At 43.2% G+C, this 12,924-nt stretch overlaps 1 protein-coding gene across 1 annotated transcript in view; it reads left to right on the top strand.

Moving 5' to 3' along the window:
* The window catches only part of LOC139254524 (zinc finger protein 16-like), a 78,116-nt gene that overhangs the window by 44,924 nt on the left and 20,268 nt on the right, over positions 1-12,924 (top strand). The gene's annotated exons all lie outside the window — the stretch shown is intronic.

The raw sequence follows: 12,924 nt of genomic DNA, 5'->3' as shown, positions 1-12,924 counted from the left end.
TCTGTACCCAGACATATATCACACGCACAGCCCTTACACAGACATATATCACACACACAGTCTGTACACAGACATGTATCACACACACAATCTGTACACAGACATATATCGCACACACAGTCTGTACAGAAACATATATCACACACACAGCCTGTACACAGACATATATCACCCACACAGTCTGCACACAGACATATATCACACACACACAGCCTGTACACAGACATGTGTCACACACACAGCCTGTACACAGACATATATCACACAAACAGTCTGCACACAGACATATATCACACACACAGTCTGTACACAGACATATATAACACACAGTCGGCACATAGACATATATCACACACACAGTCTGTACACAGACATATATCACACACTGATCCCGTACAAACTTATATCACACACACAGTCTGTACAGACATATATCACACACACAGTCTCTGCACTGACATATATCACACACACAGTCTGCACACAGACATATATCGCACACACAGCCTGTACACAGACATATATCTCACACACACAGTCTGCACACAGACATATATCACACACACAGTCTGTACATAGACAGATATCAGACACAAAGCCCGTACACATTCATATATCACACACACAGCCCATACCCAGACATATATCACACGCACAGCCCTTACACAGACATATATCACACACACAGTCTGTACACAGACATGTATCACACACACAATCTGCACACAGACATATATCGCACACACAGTCAGTACACAAACATATATCACACACACAGCCTGTACACAGACATATATCACACACACAGTCTGCACACAGACATATATCACATACACAGTCTGTACACAGACACATATCACACACACAGTCGGCACATAGACATATATCACACACACAGTCTGCACACAGACATATATCGCACACACAGCCTGTACACAGACATATATCACACAAACAGTCTGCACACAGACATATATCACAAACACAGTCTGTACACAGACATATATAACACACAGTCGGCACATAGACATATATCACACACACAGTTTGTACACAGACATATATCACACACACATCCCGTACAAATTTATATCACACACACAGTCTGTACAGACATATATCACACACACAGTCTCTGCACTGACATATATCACACACACAGTCTGCACACAGACATATATCACACACACAGCCTGTACACAGACATATATCTCACACACACAGTCTGCACACAGACATATATCACACACACAGTCTGTACATAGACAGATATCAGACACAAAGCCCGTACACATTCATACATCACACACACAGCCTGTACACAGACATATATCACACACGCAGCCCGTGCACAGATTTATTTCACACACACAGTCTGTACACTGACATATATCACACACACAGTCTGTACACAGACATATATTACACACTCAGCCCGTGCACAGACATATATCACACTCACAGTCTGTACACAGACATATATCACACACAGCCTGTAGGCAGACATATATCACACACACAACCTGTACACTGACATATATCACACACACAGCACGTACACAGACATATATCACACAAACAGTCTGTACACAGACATATATCACACACACAGCCCATACACAGACATATATCACACATACAAACTGTACACAGACATATATCACAGACACAGTCTTTACACAGACATATATCACACACACAGCCTGTACACACATATATATCACACACACAGTCTGTACACAGACATATATCACACACACAGCCTGTACACACATATATATCACACACACAGTCTGTACACAGACATATAGCACACACACAGCCCATACACAGACATATATCACACACGCACAGTCTGTACACAGGCATATATCACACACGCAATCTGTACACAGTCATATATCACACACACAGTCTGTACACAAACATATATCACACACACAATCTCTACACAGATATATATCACACACACAGTCTGTACCCAGACATATATCACACGCACAGCCCGTACACAGACATATATCACACACACAGTCTGTACACAGACATGTATCACACACACAATCTGTACACAGACATATATCGCACACACAGTCTGTACACAAACATATATCACACACACAGCCTGTACACAGACATATATCACACACACAGTCTGCACACAGACATATATCACATACACAGTCTGTACACAGACACATATCACACACATAGTCGGCACATAGACATATATCACACACACAGTCTGTACACAGACATATATCACATACACAGCCCGTACACCGACATATATCACACACTCAGCCCGTACACAGACATATATCACACACACACAGTCTGTACACAGACATATATCACACACATAGCCTGTACACAGACATATATCACACACACAGCCTGTACACAGACATATATCACACACACAGTTTGTACACAGACATATGTCACACACACAGCCTGTACACAGACATATATCACACACACAGTCTGTACACAGACACATATCACACACACAGCCTGTACACAGACATATATCACCCACAGTCTGTAAACAGACATATATCACACACACAGTCTGTACACAGGCATATCTCACACACACAGTCTGTACACAGACATATAGCAGTGGCAGTGTCTGTCCTATACACACCTGTCAATCATACACTGACCCACAGTACCAGAGAGTGAGTGACCGTGTCTGTCCTATACACACCTTTAAATCACACACTGACACACAGTACCAGAGAGTGAGTGACAGTGTCTGGCCTGTACACAACTGTCAATCGCACACTGACACACAGTACCAGAGAGTGAGTGACAGTGTCTGTCCTATACACACCTGTAAATCACACACTGACACCAGTACCAGAGAGTGAGTGACAGTGTCCGTCCTTTACACAGCTGTTAATCACACACTGACACACAGTACCAGAGATTGAGTGACAGTATCTGTCCTATACACACTTGTCAATCACACACTGACACACAGTACCAGAGAGTGAGTGGCAGTGTCTGTGCGATACAAACCTGTCAATCATACACTGACACACAGTACCAGAGAGTGAGTGACAGTGTCTGACCTATACACACCTGTAAATCACACACTGACACACAGTACCAGAGAGTGAGTGACAGTGTCTGTCCTGTACACACCTGTCAATCACACACTGACAAACAGTACGAGAGAGTGAGTGACAGTGTCTGTCCTATACACACCTGTCAATCACACACAGACTCACAGTACCAGAGAGTGAGTGACAGTGTCGGTCCTATACACACCTGTCAATCCCACACTGACAAACAGTACCACAAAGTGTCTAATCTATCCTAATGAAGAAATGTAAAACTATCCCATTGGACCAATGAGTGACAGAAACAATACCAGCCAGAGTCAGCACCTTCAGGATAGGAGAGGGAGGGGAACCAGTGAGTGTGGAACTGAACCCAGCCAGTGACGGTGATGATAATTCGGAACATAGGACAAGCTGCCTTCAGACATGTGAAGTGTTTGAATTTCAGGACAGGGATGGGGATGAGAGTATGGGGAGGGGATTTACAGCTTTGGAGGAACAAGAGAGGAAAGAATGTTCCATAGAATCTAGAATTGCCTGTTCTGAATTTCTGTCCTGTACTTGCAGCAATGATTTTTGTAAACTCCTTTTCCAGGGTATCAGACGGGAAGGATTTGTAGACGGGAAACACAAACCAAACATCACGTCAAGATCTAACAGAACCACTCGATTCCTCAGGATCTGAATATCATCGGCCTTTGAATGCGGAAGGAGAAATGTTTGTCTGTTCTGTCTGGGAACACATTTCAAACATCACTGTGACTGGAAAAGCACCAAGACACATATACCCGAGTGAGAGTATTTCAGTGCACTGACTGTGGAAAGAGTTTTAACCAGTTGCACAGCCTGACAAAACATCACAGCATTGACAGGGGGAGAACCTGTACACTTGTTCTGTGTGTGGACCAGGCTTCAAGTGATCGTCCAACCTGGAGAGACACAAGGACCCCCACAGCATGGAGAAACCGTGGGAATGTGGGGACTGTGGGAAGGAATTCAATTACCCGTCTGAGCTGGAAGTTCATCGACACAGTCATACTGGGAAGAGGCCATTCACCTGCTCTGAGTGTGGGAAGGGATTCACTCTGTCATCCCACCTGCTGAGACACCAGCGAGTTCACACCAGGGATAGGCCGTTCACCTGCTCCGTGTGTGGGAAGGGATTCACTCGATCATCCAACCTGCTGATACACCAGCGAGTTCACACTGGGGAGAGGCCATTCACCTGCTCCGAGTGTGGGAAGGGATTCACCCCATCATCCAACCTGCTGACACACCAGCGAGTTCACAGTGAGGAGAGGCCATTTACCTGCTCCGACTGTGGGAGGGGATTCACTACATCATCCCACCTGTTGACACACCAGCGAGTTCACACTGGAGAGAGGCCGTTCAGCTGCTCCGAGTGTGGGAAGAGATTCACTACATCATCCGACCTGCTGAAACACCAGCGAGTTCACAGTGGAGAAAGGCCGTACACCTGCTCCGAGTGTGGGAAGGGATACACGACATCATCCAACCTGCTGAGGCACCAGCGAATTCTCAGGTGACTTCAGGGTTTGGATTCTACTGTTGTCCTAGACTGAATCGTGCCCATTCTGACAGTTGGGCTTGCTTTCTGCTTATACTGATCACCCGTATAATTGGGCTGGAATTTACTATTCGAGATATTTCACCAATTAATCAATGGGAATAGGGTCAGGTAAAAAAATAACGCTTATTTTGTTTGCATCCATACTTCACTCTTTAAAAAACATAAGAAATAGGAGCAGGAGTTGGCCATCGTCCACTTGAGCATGCTCTGGCATTTCAGAAGATCGTGGCTGATCTGATCTTGGGCACAGCTCCACTTCCCTGCCCGCTCCCCATAACCCTTCACTCCATTATCGCTCAAAAATCTGTCTATCTCCAACTAAATATATTCAATGACCCAGCCTCCACAGTTCTCTGGGGTAGAGAATTCCAAACATTTATGATCCTCTGAGAAAAGAAATGTCTCCACATCTCCGTTCTAAATCGGTGACCCTTTATTCTCAAACTATGTCCCTAGTTCTAGATTTCCCCACGAGAGGAAACACTCTCTCTGCATCTACCTTGTTGAACCCCCACAGTATCTTATATGTTTCAATAAGATCATTTCTCATTCTTCCAAACTCCAATGAGTATTGGCTCACCCTTTCTTCATAAGTCAATCCCTTCATCTCAGGAATCAAACGAGTGAAGCTTCTCTGAACTGTGTCAATGTAACTATATCCCGCCTTAACTAAGGAGATCAAAACTGTACACAGTACGCTAGGTGTGGTCTCACCAATACCCTGTACAGTTGTAGCAGGACTTCTCTGCTTTTATACTTTATCCCCCTTGCAATAAAGGCCAACATTCCATTTGCCTTCCTGATCACTTGCTGTAACTGCATACTGACTTTTTGTGTTTAATGCACAAGTCCCCCCAGGTCTCTCTGTACTGCAGCACTTTGCAATTTTTCTCAATTTAAAATTATAATTTGCTTTTCTATTTTTTTCTACCAAAGTGGATAACCTCACATTTTCGCACATTATACTCCATGTGCCAAATTTTTGCCCACTCACTTAGCCTGTCTATATTCCTTTGTAGATTGTTTGTGTCCTCCTCACAATTTGGTTTCCCAACCATCTTTGTATCATCAGGACACATGGCTACATTACACTTGATCCCCTCATCCGAGTCATTAATATAGATTGTAAATAGGTGAGGCCCCAGCACCGATCCCTGCGGCACCTCACGAGTTACTGATTGCCAACCTGAAAATGAGCCATTTATGCCAACTCTCTGTATGCTGTTGTTAACCAATCCTCTATCCATGCTAATATATTATCCTCAAGCCCGTGAACTTTTATCTTGTCAAATGCCTTCTGGATGTCCAAATACACCACATCTACTGGTTCGCCCTTATCCACGCTGCTCGTTACACCCTCAAAGTACTCCAGCAAATTTGCGAAGTGAGAGTTCCCCTTCATAAAACCATGCTGACTCTGCTTGATTATATTATGCTTTTCCAAATGTCCTGCTACTGCTTCCTTAATGACGGACTCCAGCATTTTCCCAACGACAGATTTTAGGATAATTGATCTATAGTTTCCTGCTTTTTGTCTGCCTCCGTTTTTAAGGGCAAAGCAGCCCACTTGATTGGCCCTGCATCCACCATATTAAACATTCACTCCCTCCTCCACCGGCGCACCGTGGCTGCAGTGTGTAATATCTACAAGATGCACTGCAGCAACTCACCAAAACTTCGTTGTCTGCACCTCCCAAATCCGCGAGTCCTCCCACCTAGAAGCACAAGGGCAGCAAGCGCATGGAAACAGCATCATCTGCAAGTTTCCTATCCAAGTTACTCACGATTCTGACTTGGAAATATATCGGATGTTGCTTCATAGTCGCTGGGTCAAAATCCTGGCACTCTCTCCCGAACTGCACTGTGGGAGCACCTTCAGCGGTTCAAGAACACAGCTCGCCCTCACTTCTCGGGGGCGATTAGGGATGGCCAATATATACTGACCTGGAGAGTGCCACCCATATTTGAAGAACGAAAAAAGAAAGGAATCAAAATTAATCAGAATGCACCAGATTAAAGTGACAAGTCAGCACTTTCGAGGGAGGTGATTGGCCCAGCCACATTAGCAGTGAATAGTATTTAGAAAGATTCGGAGAAAGGGGCGAGGAAACAGAGATACAAATAGAGACACAAATATAGACACACAGACATAAGCACAGACATATCACGCACACACAAGTAGAGTCATCCCCACAAACACACACAAAGCCCGTACACAGATATATATTGCACACACAGCCCGTACACACATATATATCACACACACGGCCCATACACAGACATATATCACACAAACAGCCCGTACACAAACATATATCACACACACAGCCTGTACACAGATATATGTCACACACACATCCTGTACACAGACAAATATCACACACACAGTCTGTACACGGACATATATCACACACACAGCCTGTACAGAGATATATATCACATACTCAGCCTGTACACAGACATATATCACACATACAGTCTGTACACAGACATATATCACACACACAGTCTGTACACAGACATATATCACACACACAATCTGTACACAGTCATATATCACACACACAGTCTGTACACAGACATATAGCACACACACAGCCTGTGCATAGACATATATCACACACACACACAGCCCGTACACAGATTTATGTCACACACACAGTCTGTACACTGACATATATCACACACACAGTCTGTACACAGACATATATCAGACACACAGACCGTGCATAGACTTATATCACACACACAGTCTGTACACAGAGATATATCACACACAGCCTGTACACAGACATATATCACACACACAGTCTGTACACAGACATATATCACACACACAGCCCGTACATAGACATATATCACACACACAGCCTGTGCACAGACATATATCACACACACAGTCTGTACACAAACATATATCAAACACACAGTATGTACACAGACATATCTCACACACACAGCCCGTACATAGATATATATCACACACACAGTCTGTACACAGGCATATATCACACACACAGCCTGTACACAGACATATATCACACACACAGTCTGTACACAGATATATATTACACACACAGCCCGTACACAGACATATATCACACGCAAAATCTGTACACAGTCATATATCACACACACAGCCCGTACATAGATATATATCACACACACAGTCTGTACACAGACATATATCACAAACACAGCCCATACACAGACATATATAACACACACAGCCCGTACACAGGCATTTATCACACATATAGTCTGTACTCAGATATATATCACACACAAGCAGTACACTGTCACATATCACACACACAGCCCCTACACAGACATATATCACACACACAGCCCGGACACAGACATATATCACACACACAGCCTGTACACATACATATATCACACACACACATTCCGTACACAGACATGTATCACACACACAGACTGTACAGACATATATCACACACACAGTCTGTACACAGGCATATATCACACACACAGCCTGTACACAGACATATATCACACACACAGTCTGTACACAGACATATATCACACACAAAGTCCGTACACAGATATATATCACACACACAGTCTGTACACAGACATATATCACAAACACAGCCCGTACACAGACATATATCACACACGCATCCTGTAGAAAGGCATATATCACACTCACAGCCCGTGCACAGACATATATCACACACACAGCCCGTACATTGGCATAAATATGACACACACAGCTCGTACATAGGCATATATCACACACAAAGCCTCTACGCAGACATATATCCCACACAGCCTGCACACAGACATAAATCACACACACAGCCTGTATGCAGACATATATCACACACACGGTCTGTAGGGACATAAATCGCACACAGTCTATACATACATATATCACACACACAGCCCGTACACAGATATATAATCACACACACAGTCTGTACACAGACATATATCACACACACAGTATGTACACTGACATATATCACACACAAAGTCCGAACATCGGCATATATCACACACACAGCCTCTACGCAGATATATATCACACACACAGTCTGTACACAGACATATATCACACACACAGCCTGTACACAGACATATATCACACACACAATCTGTACAGATATACATCACACACACAGTCTGTACAGGCATATATCACAAACACAGCCCGTACAAAATTATATCACAAACAGAGTCTGTACAGACATATATCACACACACACAGCCTGTACACAGACATATATCTCACACACACAGACTGTACACAGACATATTTCACGCACACAGTCTGTGCACAGACATATATCACACACAAAGCCCGTACACATACATATATCACACACACAGTCTGTACACTGACATATATCACACACAGTCTGTACACAGGTAAATATCACACACACAGCCCGTAAAAATTTATATCACACACACAGTCTGTACAGATATATATCACACACACACAGCCTGTACACAGACATTTATCTCACAAGCACGGTCTGTACACAGACATATTTCACACACACAGTCTGTACACAGACATATATCACACACAAAGCCCGTACACATACATATATCAAACACACAGTCTGCACACTGACATATATCACAAACACAGTCTGTACACAGACATATATTACACACACAGCCCGTGCATAGACACATATCACACACACACACAGTCTGTACACAGACATATATCACACACAGCCTGTAGACAGATATATATCATACACACAGCCCGTACACAGACATATATCACACACAGTCTGTACACAGACATATATCACACACACAGCCCGTACACAGACATATATCACACACACAGCCTGGACCCACATATATATCACACACACAGTCTGTACACAGACATATATCACACACCCTGCCCATTCACAGACATATATCACACACAAACAGCCCGTACACAGACATATATCACAGACACAGTCTGTACACAGACATATATCACACACATACAGTCTGTAACAGACATATATCACACACACATAGCCTGTACACAGACATATATCACACACACAGCCTGTACACAGACATATATCACACACAAAATCTGTACACAGACATATATCACACACACAGTCTGTACACAGACATATATCACACACACAGCCTGTAAACAGACATATATCACACACACAGCCCGTACATAGGCATATATATGACACACACAGCCAGTACATAGGCATATATCACACACACAGCCTCTACGCAGACATATATCACACACACAGCCTGCACACAGATATATTTCACACACGCAGCCTGTACGCAGACATATATCACACACACGGTCTGTAGAGACATAAATCACGCACACAGTCTGTACATACATATATCACACACACAGCCCGTACACAGATATATATCACACACACAGTCTGTACACAGACATATATCACACACACAGTATGCACACTGACATATATCACACACAAATTCCGTACACAGACATATATCACACACACAGTCTGTACACAGACATATATCACAAAGACAGCCCGTACACATATATATATATCACACACACATCCTGTACACAGGCATATATCACACTCACAGCCCGTGCACAGACATATATCACACACACAGCCCGTACATAGGCATATATATGACACACAGAGTCCGTACATAGGCATATAACACACACAGAGCCTCTACGCAGATATATATCACACACACAGCCTGCACACGGACCTATATCACACAAACAGCATGTACGCAGACATATATCACACACACGGTCTGTACAGACATAAATCACGCACACAGTCTGTACATACATATATCACACACACCGCCCGTACACAGATATATATCACACACACAGTCTGTACACAGACATATATCACACACACAGCCTGTACACAGACATATATCACACACACAGACCGTACAAATTTATATCACACACACAGTCTGTACAGACATATATCACACACACAGTCTGTGCACTGACATAAAGCACACACACAGTCAGGAAACAGACATATATCACAAACACAGCCTGTATACAACATATATCACACACACAGCCTGTAAACAGACATATATCACACACACAGCCTGTACACAGACATATGTCACACACACAGCCTGTACACAGACAAATATCACACACACAGCCTGTACACAGACATACATCACACACACAATCTGTACACAGCCATATAGCACACACACAGTATGCACACAGACATATATCACACACACAGCCTGTACACAGACATATATCACACACACAGTCTGTACACAGACATATATCACACACACAGCCTGTACACAGACATATATCACACTCACAGACCGTACACATACATATATCACACACACACAGTCTGTACACAGACATGTATCACACACACAATCTGTACACAGACATATATCGCACACACAGTCTGTACACAGACATATATCACACACACAGCCTGTACGCAGACATATATCACACACAGTCTGCACACAGACATATATCACATACACAGTCTGTACACAGACACATATCACACACAGTCGGCACATAGACATATATCACACACACAGTCTGTACGCAGACATATATCACATACACAGCCCGTACACCGACATATATCACACACTCAGCCCGTACACAGACATATATCACACACACACAGTCTGTACACAGACATATATCACACACACAGCCTGTACACAGACATATGTCACACACACAGCCTGTACACAGACATATATCACACACACAGTTTGTACACAGACATATGTCACACACACAGCCTGTACACAGACATATATCACACACACAGTCTGTACACAAACATATATCACACACACAGCTTGTACACAGACATATATCACACAAACAGTCTTCAGACAGACATATATCACACACACAGTCTGTACACAGACATATATAACACACAGTCGGCACATAGACATATATCACACACACAGTCTGTACACAAACATATATCACAAACACAATCTGCACACTGACATATATCACACACATAGTCTGTACACAGACATATATCACACACACAGCCCATAAACAGACATATATCACACACACAGTCTCTGCACTGACATATATCACACACACAGTCTGCACACAGACATATATCACACACACAGCCTGTACACAGACATATATCTCACACACACAGTCTGCACACAGACATATATCACACACACTGTCTGTACACAGACAGATATCACACACAAAGCCCGTACACATACATATATCACACACACAGCCTGTACACAGACATATATCACACACGCAGCCCGTGCACAGATTTATATCACACACACAGTCTGTACACTGACATATATCACACACACAGTCTGTACACAGACATATATTACACACTCAGCCCGTGCACAGACATATATCACACACACAGTCTGTACAGAGACATATATCACACACAGCCTGTAGGCAGACATATATCACACACACAACCTGTACACTGACATATATCACACACACAGCACGTACACAGACATATATCACACAAACAGTCTGTACACAGACATATATCACACACACAAACTGTACACAGACACATTTCACACACACAGTCTTTACACAGCCATATATCACACACACAGCCTGTACACAGTCATATAGTACACACACAGCCCATACACAGACATATATCACACACACAGTCTGTACACAGACATATATCACACACACAATCTGTACACAGTCATATATCACACACACAGTCTGTACACAAACATATATAACACACACACACAGCCTGTACACAGACATATAGCACACACACAGCCCATACCCAGACATATATCACACGCACAGCCCGTACACAGACATATATCACACACAGCCTGTAGGCAGACATATATCACACACACAACCTGTACACTGACATGTATCACACACACAGCACGTACACAGACATATATCACACAAACAGTCTGTACACAGACATATATCACACACACAAACTGTACACAGACATATATCACACACACAGTCTTTACACAGACATATATCACACACACGGCCTGTACACAGACATATAGCACACACACAGCCCATACCCAGACATATATCACACGCACAGCCCTTACACAGACATATATCACACACACAGTCTGTACACAGACATGTATCACACACACAATCTGTACACAGACATATATCGCACACACAAACTGTACACAAACATATATCACACACACAGCCTGTACACAGACATATATCACACACACAGTCTGCAC

Source organism: Pristiophorus japonicus, unplaced genomic scaffold (genome assembly GCF_044704955.1).
Source record: "Pristiophorus japonicus isolate sPriJap1 unplaced genomic scaffold, sPriJap1.hap1 HAP1_SCAFFOLD_56, whole genome shotgun sequence".
Taxonomy (NCBI): domain Eukaryota; kingdom Metazoa; phylum Chordata; class Chondrichthyes; family Pristiophoridae; genus Pristiophorus; species Pristiophorus japonicus.
Note: the sequence above shows the minus strand (reverse complement) of the source record. Positions and strands in the feature narration are given on the sequence as shown.